Genomic DNA, 6420 nt, shown 5'->3' on the forward strand with positions numbered 1-6420 from the left:
AACTACATAACATTTTTTAGATTTTTTTAATCTTAGAATTTATCACCATAATCTCAATTTGGTATTAATCTTACCAACATTGAATTTTGGCTATATTCTTCACCTCATAATTGACCTTCGATATGATTGTGACCTATAAATTGTTTTTTCAGCTTCACTAAATAATTATGACAAGTTGCTAAAAAAACCAGACACTTTAGTGCCTCTAGACATTTGAGTGTCCAATTACAAAACTAATGTTAATAGGCAGTTTCGGTTATAAGCAATAGAATCTTACCACATAATCTATAAAGCTTTAAACACTCAATTTACATCGTGGTTCCAAGCAATGTATTGTTGAGCTATGCACAAAGAAATGATGAGCCCATCCACAAAAATTACTTTTCAAACCACAAGCTATGAAGCGACAGCCATAGTTATCAGGGTACAACACCAGCCTTCCGGCGCCTAGTAGCATTTGAAGTCGCTATTTCACCAAACCTATCTTCACTGTCATTTGTTGTACGACTTCTTGATGGGGTATATTGGCGCAACCAGGCTCCCACATACGACTGTAAGCAACCCACAAGAAACAAGAGCTCTTCATCATAACCATCAGAGCATGACATTGTGCCATATGGGTGAACCGTAAATTGAGGTTTAATGGACTCAAAGGCTCAAATGTGAATTCTCTTACCTGCTGCGGCCGCATGATCTTCGAGTCAGGATCATCTAATGACTCTTTCCAATGCGCAAGGTACCCGGCCATCCGAGGGATCGCAAAAAGAACGGTAAAATACTCTGGTGGAAAACCTAAGGCTCTGAAATGCAGAAAGAAAGTAATTATGAAGCAAGAAGTGTGAAATATAGAATTTTACGGCAAAAAACCAGATACACAATAAATTCCTGGATTATAGAAAGAAAAAGAATGTTAATTTCAGATTATTCAAAGCATATTCCACTGGATAAATTATTGAAAATGATCTTGCATGTTTTTGACAGTGCAACAGTGCCCGTCTCCATGGTGAGTTTAAAATTTAAATACTACTTTTTGAGCCAACAGATTTATGCCACAATTATGGCACACCCGCGCGCACGTTTATATTTTGGGCAGTCTGAATGATGCTTTAGTCAAATGGTGCTGAAGTTGCCCTTACTATGGTCACGGCATTGTTAATACCGCCTTCTACCCCAACAAACACAGACAGCTTTGGGAATGCAAAGAGAAACTTTTAGGAACATGAGAGACAAGGGTTGCAAATTAATAGAACTGCAAATCTTACTGTGCAATAATGTCCTGCTTAACCATGATCAAAAGGGTTGTCAAAACAGCCATATATAGAATTCCTACACATCAAGGCCAATGGTGTGTGTGCATAGACACGCAAAGACAGCAAATGCATTCAGTGAAATCAAAAAGTTATATATATGCTCATGGCCCATGGGAAAAGCATGAATAGAACAAACAGAACAATCACACAAAAAAGATTTATGTCAAATAGCATAGACTGCATGCAATGAATCAAGCCTGTGACAAAGCTAGGCCTCTCTTCAGTGCGAGACTTGAGTGTGTGCGCGTGCGCAGGTGTGGGTGTGTGTGTGTTGTGGAGAGAGAGAGAACCTATAGATAAGGCCAGAGTAGAAATCCACGTTTGGGTAGAGTTGCCTCTTCACAAAATACTCGTCTGAAAGAGCTGCTGCCTCCAATGCCACTGCGACCTACAAATGTTGGATGTTTAGCCCCTCATAATCCAAGGGCCAGTCTAGCAACTCAAGCCTCAAAAAATGTCTTTTGAAGTTCACCTCAATCAGAGGATCACGCCCCACTATGGAGAATACCTCCTCTGCAAGCTTTTTGACAACCTGATCAATCACCACAGCAGTTCTGACAAGGTGTCCATTGACCAACAGGATGAACATCAAAAGCCTAAGCTTGTACCTTGGCTCGAGGGTCATAATTTTTATACACTCGATGACCAAACCCTGACATCTTCCTCTTCCTAACATCAATATCAATAGACTTGAATACTACTACATCAAAAAACAGACAAAAGGTGCATTTGAGAGAAACTATGTAATTCATACACGCATGCATTTCCTTAGGTCAGAAACAAAGAAGAGAGATTCCTCTTCCGCCATCCATAAGCAACAAGCTCTATCACAACAACAGACAAAGGTGCAATTGACAGAAAACTATGCAATTTATGCAAGCATACGTTTCCTCAGGTCCAACACAGAAGAAAGAAATAGCACAACATTTCCAACCAAAGACTTGAGTTGAAGTCAAGTAACATGTATAGACAAAATTCGCACCTATTCTTCACACCATCTAAAAACTCAGGGATTTTTTCGACGGTACCGATCTCACTCAACATTTTCAGCACTGCCTGCAGCATAAGCATATGCGAGACAACTTAGGCTTGTGCAGTTAAATAACACAACAAACCAGAGATGCAGTAGACAGCAAACCTCATTGGCACCACCATGTAATGGACCATACAATGCACCAGCTGCTCCAGCAAAGCAGTGTATACATCCACTCCACTACAGGATTAGCAAAATAATTCATAAATAAGGCTTAATGGCTTTCCACATAAGTATATAAATGTGGTTGACTCTGTCAGGATTTGAGAGTATTTCTAATGAGCAGAAAAGTAACAAGCCTTATGAATATCCATTCACCTTGCCTGATAAGAATAAGCATCTTAATAGCATGCTACAACATAACCTGATTATCTTCAACCCAGACAAAGATATATAAACATTTATTGCAGCAACATCCCGGAAGCTCCTTAACGCATGAGCAAGCTCTCCATAACATGAGAATGTCCCTCCATGAAATTACTTCATATTGTGGTTGAAAGCAAGTAGTAGTTCGACAAGCTACAAATCAAAATGCTACTCTAGGAAGTCTACGTTTGTAACTACTCATGAAAAATCATGTTTCAAGAGATGAGGAACGAAGGAAAGATGAAATTTTTAAACAAAAGCAGATTGTAGCCCCAAAATCCTTTTGAATAGAAATAAACATCACTAACATCCTTGTCGTACAATATTCAAAAAGAGAAATACCTGGAGGCGAGGTGGCGTGCAGCAGCAGTGGAGCAGTTCATCTCATGCTCGGCGTGAAGGATAAAGAGAATATCGACTACACGTGCAAGCCGTGGATTAGGGGTATATGACAAATTTCCCCTGCAGTAAACTCTCATGACCATTAGAACACAGAACACAGAACAATAAAGAAGACCATGAAATTATGTCGCTTATTTGCACTCCTCTTGATTGCTTTGTAGCAAATTATGACTCCATCCTAACGTAAGGAAAAAAACACTAACATGGAATCTAGCATATAGAGGAAGTTCTCAGCATAAGAAAGATGGCTAGATGGCACCACTGGATGCCTTCCAGCCATTCTCAAGTAGATTGCCGCTGCTAAGGTTGGGACCTGCATAGAAGTAAAACTATCTCTTTAAACATCAGCCTCATGATCGTTCAAAAGCTCGTAATTTATAAGACTGGCTAATAGCATTACAAACACGAGCATATACCTTCCCCAAAATGCGGACAATCTGCTTATCACGTACAGACTTTGACTGATACAAATCTTGACCCTGCAACAAAGAGAGCGCTTAGTTCCTATTTCAACTATTGCACTGAAAAGCAGGCTTCACAACTGTACCAAACACTTCGTTTGAACCTTTAATGCAGGATTTGCATCTGGATGAAAAGAACCCAAAGCATTGATGACACCAACCAGAGCCCCCATAGGATGAACATCATGTGGCAAAGCTGCTATTACATCCTGCACAGTATCATCACAGCCCCGACGAATGTCCCTTGGAATCAGCCAGACCATAAAGAGCAACTCTTTTCGATAGAGAAAAAGAATGTTCCAAAAAGAAAATTCTTCATTTACATTTGTTGCAACTTTGGAATTACTAGTTTGATGTAACAGCATTGTAATTTTTACTGTTAGATGTGCCTCAAGGCATTATTTCAACAAAAAATAACATTTTTCTCAACAAAAAAAGGAAATTATTTGCATGCAAAGCAATGTATCTAATCAAGTCATCACCGAAACAAGGTGTTGCAAGATCAGACAAGAGAAGAACATACCAATACACCTTCTGGCAAGGCAATGGCAGCTTCCCAGTGAGATAGCTGATCCTTGGTTGGCAGATTACCGTACACTATCCCGGGCAAAAACACACAAAAAAACTCATGCGCGCTTTAATTCTTGTCATAAAGAAACCATAAAAAGCTTACCGAGAAGGTAAGCGACCTCTGTGAATGAGCTTTTCTCTGCAAGCTCCTCAATGGGGTAGCCTCTATATCGTAGAATGCCCTTTTCTCCATCAATGTAATAAACTGAGGATCGTACTGGAGCCGTATTGAGGTAGCCTGGGTCATAAAGTTTCAACCCGCTACTATCTTCTGCCTTGATCTGTTCCATGAAGTCAAACTTTGCAAATAAGTGCTTGGTAGAAGACTTTGGTGCCCCAAAGACAACAAAATAAGGTAACTTGACTCTAATCGGGTAAAACACCAGAAGCTTTCAAAGCTTCAAATTAGGCAATATTAAAGAAGAAAAAAATATTGTTTACTAATTTTCTAGGACAGAAAGCTAAACTTTTCTATGGCCACTTATTTATTATTATTAAAAAAAAAGAACTCAACGGATAGTACCCTTCCACCAATAATAAAAGGAGAAAACATACAGAACTGAAGCTCCAGCCTTGTACTTAAGCAATAGATATTCACCCTAGTATTGTATATTGGAACACTTACATCCGGTTGATGAAATTATAAGAAAAACTTGGCATGAGCACTCAAAAAAGTTATGCAAAGGTGGTAAGCTAAAACTCATACACATTTCGGTACTTTTTAGTGACACAGAAAAAATCACCTCATTTAATTCACTGACCGGTCCGGTCAAGTCTATTTTGAGGGGACTCCTATGGTTGTGTGGTGAGCTTATGCCAGAGCTCCCATTCAGAGAGCTCTCAGAGAGCTTTTCCAGGTTGTTTAAGGTTGAGGCATTCGAGGTCTTCGTCACAAGGAACCTCTGAGATTGGATGAGATCTCAGAAGCTTAGCACATTGGAAAAGAATGCAGAGATTAGTAATTGTGTGGACACTGGCTAAGCTTGCCCAAGTCTATGGTGTGCCGGGCTACGCACCCCGTGGCTGTCTAAGCCTCCTTAGACCCCATATGAACTCCACCACTAAACTCTGCATCCACGGTGTGCTCTACGCACCCTATCCATGCATATGCAATCTGTGCTCCACGGTCCCCACCTATACTGACAAAACATTCTTCTATCCCAATGTGGAACAATTAAATTTTGAGAATTTGCTATAGACCCCAATTCAATTTTGCTTTGTCTAAATCATGATTTGCATGAAGGTGGCTTCATTTGTGAAGGCCTCATTTCTGATTAACTTGGACAAAAAAATAGATCAATAGAAAAATTTCTCACTTGCTTAAAATCCGACGCTTTGACGGTGTGGTCCTGAGAAATGGGTAGCTGATACTGCTTGCCAGTCCTATTATCTGTGATGGTGAGCGAGTTCCGATGCTGTTGCTGCTCGACCGCACCATTGCTTGTCAACGACAGCGTATGTAGGCGCTCCAAGCAAGGCCTTTCCTGTTGATAATGAGGGGAATTTGCAAGGTGATGTGCGTACACTGCCAGTCTCTTCAAATATCCTTCTGCATGTGGGTTGCTGGTAGTCCCTGAGTTTTTTGTTGCTCGTGTCTCCATAGCTTCACACACCCACACAGTCACAATCACAATATTTTAGCCCCCCTCCCCCCCCTCTCTCTCTCTCTCTCTCTCTCTCTCTCTCACACACACCCAAGAAGCAGCATCCCTTTCCGAGCTCATTTCTGTCCGAATTTGTAGCAAGAAACTCGGTGTGAGACGTCCTGCTCTTCGCAGAGAGAGAGAGAGACACAATGGATTTGACACATGGCATCACCTATTATGCAAGTACATCATATTTTTCATTCTCTAGTAAAAGCAGTGTCCGAAAAAGCTCTAGCCTGAAAGTGTCCATCATCCATGTGTAGGTTTTTCAAGGCCCAGAGGGTGTGTGACATGTCATGTGAGGCACTACAACAGAAAGCTCTAGATCTCCCAAGTTAGGGCCGAAAATTGCAACCCAACCTGCCCTTCCTTTATTGCTAGCCCTGCACACGCCGGGCAAATTTATAATAGCCCTACCTAAGCTTCCTGGGGAAGGGCAACCTTTCAAAATGCCATGAGGAGCTTAATCATGTCAATGCTTGGCATTTGGGACTTTTGGACTTGTACCTAGAGGATGTTCTATGGACTTTGAGAGTCACTAATGATTTTGAAGGTTGTTCAAGCATGCATTGCCATGCACATTGCACCTTAAAAAAAAGTTAAGGTATACATTTTAATATAGGGAATTTTAA

The 6420-nt window shown here is 40.7% G+C and overlaps 1 pseudogene across 1 annotated transcript; it reads right to left on the reverse strand.

The window, feature by feature from the left end:
* Nucleotides 1-234: 234 nt before the first annotated feature.
* LOC147440641 (citrate synthase 3, peroxisomal-like) lies at nt 235-5987 on the reverse strand (annotated as a pseudogene). Its single transcript, XR_015184351.1, has 15 exons — nt 5837-5987; nt 5459-5745; nt 4246-4423; nt 4096-4169; nt 3677-3781; nt 3528-3590; nt 3315-3424; nt 3052-3171; nt 2449-2523; nt 2293-2366; nt 1919-1979; nt 1783-1842; nt 1601-1698; nt 677-800; nt 235-551 (listed from the first exon to the last, which is right to left on the reverse strand). The product of XR_015184351.1 is annotated as a citrate synthase 3, peroxisomal-like (transcript).
* Between the last annotated feature and the right edge of the window lie 433 nt (nt 5988-6420).

The sequence above is a fragment of the Adiantum capillus-veneris genome, chromosome 15 (genome assembly GCF_014529385.1).
Source record: "Adiantum capillus-veneris isolate H3 chromosome 15, ASM1452938v2, whole genome shotgun sequence".
Classification (NCBI taxonomy): Eukaryota; Viridiplantae; Streptophyta; class Polypodiopsida; order Polypodiales; family Pteridaceae; genus Adiantum; species Adiantum capillus-veneris.